Here is a 12,008-nt window from a genome sequence, read left to right as displayed (position 1 = left end):
CTGGTGGGCACTGATAGGCATAGTTAAGGCGGGACTGATAGGCATAGTTAAGACGGCACTAATAGGCACAGATAAGGCGGCACTGATGGGCAAAGATGGGCACAGATAAGATGGCATGGATGGGTGGCACGGATGGGTGGCACGGATGGGCACTGATAGGTACCACTGATAGATGGGACTGATGGGCACTGATAGGTGGCACTGCTGGGCACTGATGGGCGGCACTGCTGGGCACTGGTAGATGACACTAAAGGGCACGGATATGTGGCACTGGGATGCAGCACCTTTGAGGCAGATTGTGGGCACTGTGGGTGGCACTGTGGGTGGCACTGCTGGGTGGCACTGTGGACACTGCTGGGTGGCACTGTGGGCACTGCTGGGTGGCACTATGGGCACTGCTGGGTGGCACTGATGGGGGCACTTACTTTTAATAAGTGTGGCACTGCAGGGGGCAGGTGGGCACTGGCAGGGGGCAGGTGGGCGCTAGCAGGGCTGGCCGTGATCGGGACCGATGTCCCGATCACGGCTGCCGGTGATCGGCTTTTTTTTTTCTCCTCGCGCTGTCAGCGCGAGGAGGAATAATAGCCGATTGCCGGCTCCGTTATATCACATGATCAGCTGTCATTGGCTGACAGCTGATCACGTGATAAGGGGTCGGGATCGACCCCTTGCACGGATCGGTGATCAGGCGAGTCTCATGGACTCACCGATCACAGAGCGCGCCGCACGCGCCCCTCAGGGGGCGCGCAGGCTGCTCGTACACGGGACTACGTCTATTGACGTCGTCCCGGAAAAGGAGATCCGCGCTGTAGCCGTCATTTGGCTATAGCGCGGATCTCAAGTGGTTAAAGACTGTAACACTTTTCAAAATATTGTTTAAAAAATTAAAAGTAAAAAAAATGGTGCAAGTAAAATATTTACAGAAAAGAGGCATTACAGAGAAAAAAAGAGAAAACAATGCAACAGCAAAACAAAAAAAGGGTTAAAAAATGAAAATACTTATCAAGTTCTGGTTTGATCAAGTTCAATCAATGAGCAAAGTGGCACTCATAAACTTGACAAATCTTCCTTCGTTTGAAGGTACACAAGAGCTGTCTACAGTAAGGGCAGCTCCCTTTTCTTGTCAGTGAGGGGGGTGTTGATAGAAACGATGTGACCAATTAAGCAGCTAATGAGTGGCCATGGGATGTCACTGTGTATATGGCTGTACCGTGGCCATTTCTTACACACTGTTTTATACTGATATTAATATCATCAAAAATGTAAAGGTTGCATTTTGGAAACTGGCAGATTATTGTTGATCATTGAACATGGGATCTCTGGATAGGCCTGTCACCCAGGAGGTAGAAGACTGCTATCTCACCTTCTGTATACTATAGCTTAATCATGCATGACCTCAATTTGTTCAGTATTATCTTCTCCTTTCAAATATATATTTAATATCAATTTATCTTGTTCCTGTCTGGATTCATGAATTGTGTGTAGATTTTTTGAAACTGAGTGAGGCAGAGATCTCTGAAAGGTCGCTGCAGGCCTGACTGGCTTTACAGTGCCAATTAGTCCTGGGCAGGGGTCAAGTCCTGGGGAAAAAAGTGTGGGAACTCCCACCCAAGATCCACTTAAGCTTAACTGTTAGTACATAAAAAAAAAACAATCCTCGATAAACATAAATACGGTAATTCTCTGAATAATCAGCATTCATTCAATTGTGCTTCCATGCAAATGTGAACATCATGTTCTGATCTTTATTGGGGAATTGTATTTTGTATATAGAGTGTTTTATGTGGTGAGTTTACACTTTTCATTGAAAAGAGTTTGGATAACACAGGGTTAAACGGAAAGGTCATAAATGAACTGCACATTATCTGGACAGAATGCTTGTGGAGATAGTGATGTGTTCCTGCTTAGGAGATGTATGTTAGCTTGGGAGGGGGGGGGGGTTCCAAACTCTGCAGGGCTCCAACACACGCTCACTGCTATTCCAACCCTTCACATATTTCCACATAAACTTCCCTCCTGCCATTAAACTTTGCCAGGTATTGTGCTCAGCTTACCACCCCAAACTGATGTTCCTCCTTCAGCTCACCTCTCTCCCTGCATGCCCTGTGAGCAGAATAGCTGTGCTCCTCCTCTGGGTTCTCTCATCATATGGCACTAAAGATAAAGGAGGGGGGGATTCAGTGGGACACACAGAGCAAGTATGCAGGAGACTGGGGGGGAGATGGGGAGACAGAAAATCAGGAGGGGTCGGCAGGGAGGAGCGCATCACGAGAGGTCTGACTAAATACAATCTCTTAGCAGCATGGACCTGATCTACCCGCCAGCTAGTTGTGATTGACAGGTAGATCGAAGCACAAGCTGTCATAGGGCCCCCTACTGGCAATGCCTGAATGGTCAGTCCACCCCTGGCGGCACTTACTATTGCGAGCTGTGTCGGTGGCTGCTGGTGTAGCAACTGCCACACAGCTCACATACTTCAAAGTCTTGCAGGACACGGCTGCTAATGGGAACTGAGTTCCTGTTGTGGAAAAAGTACAGGAACTCCGTTCCCATGCGTTCCTGCAGGACTTGAGCCCTGGTCCTGGGTACAACATTTTACGACACTCTGTGTATTCCTAATAGGATTATTGCCCTACAACCCATGGGTGACAGAGCTGAAGAATTTTGTGACTGTTTTACAATGGGTCAATCCCAATTCCCCTCAGAGGGAAGTGATAATCTGTAGATGTTTATGGTTAGCATATACTGCCAGACTCCCTGCCAGAACCTCAATTAGATATTTACAGCTCTGGTAGTGTTCCTAAATTGAGATAACAGGCTCTTTGATATTCAAGACCTGTTCTCCAAATCTGTCATGGCGACCTATGATTTCTGAAAAACATAGCTGCCAGACACGAATTTTCGTGTGTCTGGTACATGATATCATTACACACCACACTGTAGTTCTGCTTCAAAGCTCAACTCTGGAAAATTTGAAAATGGATTACTCATTTAGTCCAGGGGAGAGAGGATGCACTTTAATGTTACTCATTCTCTATTACCCCAACAGAGTGCTCCCCCATGCTCTGGCGGTGGACTGTCCCTCAGTGTCATCACATCCAGCACAAGGCATCGGTCTTGATAATGTCAGGACCTGAGACTGCTGGAGTGTAGGGGAGAAAACGCTGCACTGACCAGTCTAGCGGTGCAGAGGATCAGGTAGGTTAATATACTTTAACAAATCCCCTATAACTAAATTAGCAATATCCCTTGCAATGCAGTCTTAGCCCCACTGCATGAGCTAATTTTTAGGTTTCCTGGAGTTGGCCTTTTAATCTCATGTACAAACCTTTAGTGTCCATAGAAGAATAGAGCAGTTTAAGGACTATGAGATGAAGGTAAAAGCTCTAGAGGCCGAATCCTAAAACAGATCTCACATTGCCTCCTGACAGGAACAGGCTCAGTTTCCTGATCACGAACATATCCATATTCCCTCTGTTATTAAAATGTGCATGCCAAAGCATTTCACTTAAATTAAACACTGCAGCAAAAAATCAATTATGTTACCATATCCCCTGTATGCATATCCTTTTATATAAGTTCAGGAAACAGCATACAAATGTATCCTTTGTTGTGAGAGTGAATTGCACTTTCATCTTTTTAAAATAGATATTGTAAAGTGAATTAACAGAAGCACAGGTTTCCCCTGGGCACATAGGGTTTTAAGTAGATGGATTTTATGTAAAGAGGACAATGTATAAAAGGTAAATGTAGATACTGTTGCTAAATTTGCTTAACTAAATATGCTTATTTTATAGTTCTACCAATGTAGCCACTTAACCTAAAACACATAAACTACCTAATGCATTTAAAAACGCACACACGTGTATATATATATATATATATATATATATATATATATATATATATATATATATATACTTCAGTAAAAAAAAAAGCATGGGCAGTACTGAGTGTAGCAACAGTAATGGGGCAATGTAGAGCTTGGAGAAAGTGGGATTACTCAGTGAAGGGGGCTAATTGGGGTGTTGCAGCAAAAAAGATTGCAAAGCTACAATGTATAGACTACCGAATGATGCTAAATAGAACCCAACTGCAGATATGTACCACAGTATTTTTTGTTTTTTTGTTTTAGGTCAGGAGCATCTCTTCTCTCATGTTTTTTCGCATCAGGTCTTGGTCTTCCTGCAGTCCACCACTCTGCTGCTCACTTAACTCAAGTCCTACTTTGGCAACAATGCCCCCTTTATTTCTATTTAGCAACAATAGCAATGCTCTTGGGCAATGTCCTCATTGCTCTCTCTGCTCTTTTAATTCTCTGATTAGTCAGTGGCACTCCATTATTACAAGGGAAGTGCTCTGGGCTTGTGATAGTTCTGTACTACACTGGTACTACACTCTGCTTCTAATACTCTGGCTTCTGACCTTGCTGACTTGTCTTTGCATTATGGTATTGTCTGCTACCTGCCCTGACTTTCTGCTCATTGTTGGATTATGCTTATTGTCAGGTGCCACCCAGGATACAATAACCAAAGGGGGGATTTTCAGAGGAGGGGGTATGGAGGTCCCCCATTAAGGGGGAGGGGTGGCCCCTTCTTCAAAGGGAGAGGGAGATGCCAATATTGCCAGGAAAGGGGAGAAGGGGAATGGAGACCCTGGTACCCTGTGGTACCCCCCAAATCATATGGAGAAAAAATAAGAAGGACAAGAGGGTGTAGGGGAGGGAGTGGGGGGGATTTTAATCTTAGTGATGCCACTTTTACAGTAGACAAATTAAAAGTATTGAAACTAGGCCTTTAATATGCTCCAGATAGGAATCTTAATAAATTTGTTATTTTTATTGATTTTCAAAAATTTATGAGGAAGATAAACATAAGCATTTTAATAAAAATAGCTCTCCATTGGAACAAGAGCATTCAAATTATCAACAGTCTAATTTGAGGAACAGTTAATTTTTCAATCCTAAGAATACCAATAATACATTTTCTAAAGTTTTTAAAGCCTTTGTTTAACATGACCTAAAAAACTTCAAATGGACGCCATTAGACGGAAGACAGAGATTGGAAAAGGCTTAGAGTCATTGGAAAAAAACAAACATGTTTTGTTATTAGAGGGTCAAATAAGAGGGGTGGCTTGGTGATCCTTCACAAATCAGATAATTTAGCAGAATTAAATAGATTGATAGGTGACTTAAGAAAAACTGAGGGGGATTTCCAACAGTTAAACATAAGGCTAAACTTAAAAAGGGCTCAAGATGAAGGAACTGTAAACAAAAGGGAGGCCAGGAATTTGGTGCCAGATGCACATAGGGTTCCTGTTATTTATCAATTGCCTCAAGTTCAGAAGGACCCCTCCAAGCCTCCTGGCAGACCTATTGTTAGTGGAGTAGATTCATTATTTGCTAGAATAGGTGAATATTTTGTTTTTACAGCCCTTGGCACAAGAATGTCCAGCCTATCTGAAAGACAGTAAAGATTTGATGGGATTATTACAGGGGACAGAAGTTGATGAAGAGTGCATTCTGGCCAGCATCTATGTCAATTCCTTATATACTAATATACAACATCAACATGCAATGGAAGCAGCGGAATGGGCCTTGAACAGTACCAACATTAAAAGTAAACAAAAATATTTTTTATCCAGTGTCTATATTTGGCCATGAGCCACAATTTGTTCTGGCATGAAAATATTTTTTTCAGACAGAGGAAAGGTGTGGCGATGAGGGCCAGATATGCCCCCTCGGGGAGTGACTGAGAGAAGAATGCCATTTTTGATAATGCTATACCTCAGTTGAAATTTTATAAGAGATACATAGTTGATATCCTGATCATTTGGGCAGGGTCACATGATACTTTTTCACAATTTCGTGGTGAGATTGGGAACAATCAGTATGGTATTTTGTTCTCAGTAACATCCGATCAGCAATGTATACATTTTTTTAGATCTTGTAGTGTTTAAGAACAATTATCATTTGTTCACCAAAACTTAAGAAAGTTGACAGAAATGGCTACATCCCACTGGGAAGTTGCCATCATCCCAGATGGTTGGGTGCCATTCCTAAAAGTCAACTGATGAGTAAGATGTAATTGTGTTAGGAAAGAAGATTATGATGTACAAGCTGGAATGGGAGTAGATAGTTTTCTCTAGATCTTTAAAATTATATCATTTTTCTTGAAACCTAAGAGAATGGTTGGAGGTATGAAGAGAGAGGATCTGTTCAAAAATAAGGAGGCTAGTAGAAAGGATTTTCGCGTTGCCTTCATGACAGGGTTCACGTGCCAGCATAAACAAATGGAGAAAATTATTAGAAAGCATATACTATAGCTCATACTAGTAAAAGATGCAGAACTAAAGAAAATATTACCTGATGGACCACAGTTCATTTACGCCAAGCCCCCTACATTGCATTTAAAACTAGCTCCTAATGTAGTGGATCCACTGACGAACGTTTGTACTTTTTTGGATCAAGTGGGTTTTTTCAGTTGTGGGAGGTATGTGATTTCTAATGCCCCATAAACACAATCGGACTTTACGACAACAAAACCACAGATTTTTGTTTGAAGGGTGTTGGCTCCAACTTGTCTTGCATACACATGGTCACACAAATGTTGGCCAACAATTACTAATGTAGTGACATACAAGATATGATGAGCCGATAAAAAGAAATTCAATAGCCAGTGTGCTACCCTTTGGGCCCCTTCTGCTAATCTCATGTTTATCTCATGTTAGAAGTTTGGTGAGTGTCGATTCACGCTTTTCACTTTTTTTCTGCTTTTCAGGTTGTGCTTGTCGGTTCGTATCTGTTCTTCAGTGCATGCTTGTCAGGTCGTTTCTGTATTTCAGTGTGTTCTATTTATAGTTTGCTTCTGATTTTCAGTGCGTGCTTGTCTGGTTGTTTCTGATTTTCAGCTCGTTCTTGTCAGGTCCTTTCTGATTTTCAGTGCGTTCTGTCAGTTCGTTCTGAGCAGCTGTTTGTTTATTAGCCATGTTGTGGTTACATACTCGTCGGAAAATTCGTGCTGTTGTTGGGCTTGGTGTTGGAGTTATTGCTTTGACCCAAGTCCAGTCCATGAACAGGGGGAGGAGGAGTTCTTGGACGAAGAATTGGTTGCTTAATCTTGACCAATTCTGTCATATGTCTTTTTTTGCGGGAGCTCCAGGAGAATAATCCTGATGATTTCAGGAATTATCTCTGGATGACGGACCCCGTCTTTCACCATCTATTGACTTTGCTGTCCCCTTATATTATGAAGCAGGACACCTGCATGTGGCAAGCCATCTCTTCCAAGCAAAGGCTCGTCATCACCTTGCGTTACTTAACAATGGGTAGAAGTCTCCAGGACATCAGGTTCATGACTGGGATCTCCCCCCAGGCTATGGGAATCATTATTCCAGAGACCTGTTCTGCCATAATTCAAGTCCTGCAGAAGGACTATATCAGGGTAAGCTTTATCCTTTAAACTTTAACATCACATTCTATGTATTTAATGTTTGCTAATGCACTGCAAGTGCACTTGAAAGTGAACTTGTAGTGCAAAGTGGATTGGCCTTTAGTAAATAACCCCCATTGTCAGTGTATCTACACCAACATAAAAAAATAAACTGGTATTGAGCATTGAAATAAGAAGCCACACATTGTTGAGTATAAAACATTTTACTCCAAGCACATTCACATGTGTGTTATAAACGGTTTTGTAAAAAACCAACATCTTGATGAATAACATGTATGTTTGACATAAATGTGCTTTTTTTGGGGGGCTAAACAGGCATGTTTAAAAACGTAACATACACATCTCCAACTCAGGAACTTACAAAGTTCAACTTTACTAAATTGAAGGCCATATGAGACATTCATATGTCAAAACTGTGTTGATTTTGCCTTCATCAGATGGGGTGATCTCACCCCTCTAAAAGCCAAATTTTGAAGATGCGCACAAATTGGGACTCACAAGTTAGATTTCCCTCATGATCTCATGCCTAAAATGTGTGTATTTTCCCTACACCTATTTTGCTAAAGCCAGAAAACACACAGTGTGTCAACATGTGCTATCAATGTACGCGTTTTGTGGGTGAAACTCCTTCCTTGCAACTAAAGTAGGTGAGAAGAAGGGGTTGCAACCCTGAAACACCTCCATTGATCCCCCATGATGGGAGCTAGCACATGTTGACACACTGGGTCTAATTTCAGAAAGGACAGTCCATTTTGCCCTACTAGTGCACGTGCACTTGTAGGGCAAAGTGGTTTTGCCTTTTTGAAATAAGCCTCACTGTGTCAAATAAGCCCCAGTGTGTCAACATTTGCTAGCTCCCATCATGGGGGATCAATTGATGTGTTTCGGGAGTGCAGCCCCTTCCTCTCACCTACTTTAGTTTGGAGGAAGGGTTTGCACCCACAAAACACGTACATTGATATCCCATGGCAGATAGCACTGGGGCTTATTTACTAAAGGAAAATCCACTTTGCACTGGAAGTGCACATGGAAGTAAAGTCGCTGTAGAGCCGAGGGGGACATGCAAGAAAAATAAAAAACAGCATTTTAGCTTGCACTTGATTGGATGATAAAATCAGCAGAGCTTCCACTCATTTCAGATATACCCCTTAGATTTATTGTGACTGCACTTCCAAGTGCACTTTTAATTTTTGGAAGTACACTTGAAAGTGTACTTGCAGTGCAAAGTGGATTTACCTTTCGTAAAAAAAAAAAAAAAAAAAAAAACACTGTGTGCATCTTCAAAATTTGGCTTTGCAATTCATTTAAAACTGTAAAAACATGTACAACATAACGACCACTTTAAAATGTGGTTTGGTTTAGATTTTTCCTAAAATATCAATGATGTTGCTCAGTCTTTTTTGAACATCATGGATATTTAATTTAATCTTTTCATAATCACAATTTCGCACCATGATCTCACTGATGAGTATTTGTGCACTTGCACTGCTGGAGTGAATTTCTTCTGCCACAACATCAACATCACCTAAAAATTAAAAAACACACCATGTATTATAAATATGCAGGCAGCCATCTATTATCTGAAGCCGTGGTCTCAGACACTGACCTGTTGTCAACACCATTTTGACCACTTCACCCAGCACTTCCTGAACCTCTGCATCCACATCCTCATGTTGTGTGGTGAGTTGCCTTTCTTCTTTCGGTGTGGGGTTACTGGTGTCCTCAGACGTCCCTATTCTTTTCTCCCCTATGTGAATACAAAAAAAGGTATACTTAGCAGACAGATATGTTAGGCTAGAAATAGTAATATGAAAGTGTTGACCAATTGTCTGTTTTGGCAGAGTTCCAAGCTGAAGACATGATTTTTTTCACTTTCAAAACCTGGAATACATACCTGTTTTGTGCAAGTTTCACACATAGAGAGACCCCTAGTATCCACTGGAGCACCTGTGTGGGACACCATAACAAGGTTGTTATGACATCCCACACTAGGGCTTCTGCGTCCAGATGTGTAAACAGCTGCTGAGTGTCCTCTCCTTACACTGAGAGCCCATTCACACAGGGGCAACTCCTGATCCGACTTCAGGTCGCCCCTAGTCGCCTCAGGTCGCCTCAGGTCGGACAACATTTAAAAAGCAATGTAAGTGAATGAGAGCCGTGTTAATGCACGCTACTGAAGTCGCTCCGACTTCAAAAAAGGTTCCTGTACTACTTCTATCCGACTTGTAGGCGACCGGTACCCATTGATTTCAATGGAGGTCGCCTCCAAGTCGGATCTCCGTCTATACGGAGGCGACTTTGACAGAATTATCAGCTCTCAAGAGGGAACTCCACGGCAAATTTCTGAAAAAAAATTGGCGTGGGTTCCCCCTCCGAGAGCATACCAGGCCCTTAGGTCTGGTATGGATTCCAAGGGGAACCCCCTACGCCGAAAAAACGGCGTGGGGGTCCCCCCCAGATCCACACCAGACCCTTATCCGAGCACGCTACCCGGCCGGCCAGGAAAGGGGGTGGGGACGAGCGGGCGGCCCCCCCCCCTCCTGAGCCGTACCAGGCCGCGTGCCCTCAACATGGGGGGGTGCCTTGGGGGAGGGGGGGCGTGCGGCCCCCCCCACCCCAAAGCACCTTGTCCCCATGTTGATGAGGACAAGGGCCTCTTCCCGACAACCCTGGCCGTTGGTTGTCGGGGTCTGCGGGCGGGGGGCTTATCGGAATCCGGGAGCCCCCTTTAATAAGGGGGCCCCCGGATACCGGCCCCCCACCCTATGTGAATGAGTATGGGGTACAATGTACCCCTACCCATTCACCTGTGAAATAAAGTACAATAAAACACACAACACAGAGAAAAAGTATTTTATTGCACAGCCGGGGGTCTTCCGTCTTCGGGGGTCTTCTCGCCGGACTCCTCCGCTATGTGTGTGTAGCTCTTTTGCCAGCGGAGGAGTCCGGCTTTCTTCCTCCCCGCCGCCGGCCTCTTCTCCCGACTTCGGGGGTCTTGTCCCCCTCTTCGGCCGGGCCACCGCGCCTGGTCCGGTGGCCCGGTCTTCTGTCGCCGTCTTCCGTTCTTCTGTCGCCGCCTTCGGTTCTTCTGCCGGGCCACCGCGCCTTCTTATAGCTCTTTTACAGGCGGTGGCCCGGTCTTCCGTCGCCGCCGCCGCCGCCGCCGCCGCCTTCCGTTCTTCTCCTTCTTCTTCTCCTGGAGATGTTGACTCGACGAGCTCTCCGGCCACAATGCCAGGGACGCGCTCCGCTGCCTCTTATATAGGGACAATGGGGCGGTGTCACATGGGTTGATGTCACATGGGTTGGTCACATGGGTTGATGTCACATGGTGACCCCGCCCCCTTACCATGTGACATCAACCCATGTGACCAACCCATGTGACATCAACCCATGTGACACCGCCCCATTGTCCCTATATAAGAGGCAGCGGAGCGCGTCCCTGGCATTCCGGCCGGAGAGCTCGTCGAGTCAACATCTCCAGGAGAAGAAGAAGGAGAAGAACGGAAGGCGGCGGCGGCGGCGGCGGCGACGGAAGACCGGGCCACCGCCTGTAAAAGAGCTATAAGAAGGCGCGGTGGCCCGGCAGAAGAACCGAAGGCGGCGACAGAAGAACGGAAGACGGCGACAGAAGACCGGGCCACCGGACCAGGCGCGGTGGCCCGGCAGAAGAACCGAAGAGGGGGACAAGACCCCCGAAGTCGGGAGAAGAGGCCGGCGGCGGGGAGGAAGAAAGCCGGACTCCTCCGCTGGCAAAAGAGCTACACACACATAGCGGAGGAGTCCGGCGAGAAGACCCCCGAAGACGGAAGACCCCCGGCTGTGCAATAAAATACTTTTTCTCTGTGTTGTGTGTTTTATTGTACTTTATTTCACAGGTGAATGGGTAGGGGTACATTGTACCCCATACTCATTCACATAGGGTGGGGGGCCGGTATCCGGGGGCCCCCTTATTAAAGGGGGCTCCCGGATTCCGATAAGCCCCCCGCCCGCAGACCCCGACAACCAACGGCCAGGGTTGTCGGGAAGAGGCCCTTGTCCTCATCAACATGGGGACAAGGTGCTTTGGGGTGGGGGGGGCCGCACGCCCCCCTCCCCCAAGGCACCCCCCCATGTTGAGGGCACGCGGCCTGGTACGGCTCAGGAGGGGGGGGGGGCCGCCCGCTCGTCCCCACCCCCTTTCCTGGCCGGCCGGGTAGCGTGCTCGGATAAGGGTCTGGTGTGGATCTGGGGGGGACCCCCACGCCGTTTTTTCGGCGTAGGGGGTTCCCCTTGGAATCCATACCAGACCTAAGGGCCTGGTATGCTCTCGGAGGGGGAACCCACGCCAATTTTTTTTCAGAAATTTGCCGTGGAGTTTCCCCTTGAGCTCATTCTCTGCTTGGCCGCGGCAAAAGTCGCCTGGCCTGGGGCGACTTGTAAGTCGTCCCAAGTCGCGCTTGAAGTCATCACAAGTCGTTTTGAAGTCGTCCCAAGTCGCCGCTGTCAAGTCGTGTCCAAGTAGCCTGATCAAGTCGCCTACAAGTCGTGTTGCCCCTGTGTGAATGGGCTCTGAAT

The sequence above is a fragment of the Lithobates pipiens genome, unplaced genomic scaffold, assembly GCF_037356315.1.
Source record: "Lithobates pipiens isolate NorthernLeopardFrog02 unplaced genomic scaffold, aLitPip1_a1.2 Scaffold_18, whole genome shotgun sequence".
In the NCBI taxonomy this organism is placed as follows: domain Eukaryota; kingdom Metazoa; phylum Chordata; class Amphibia; order Anura; family Ranidae; genus Lithobates; species Lithobates pipiens.
Note: the sequence above shows the minus strand (reverse complement) of the source record.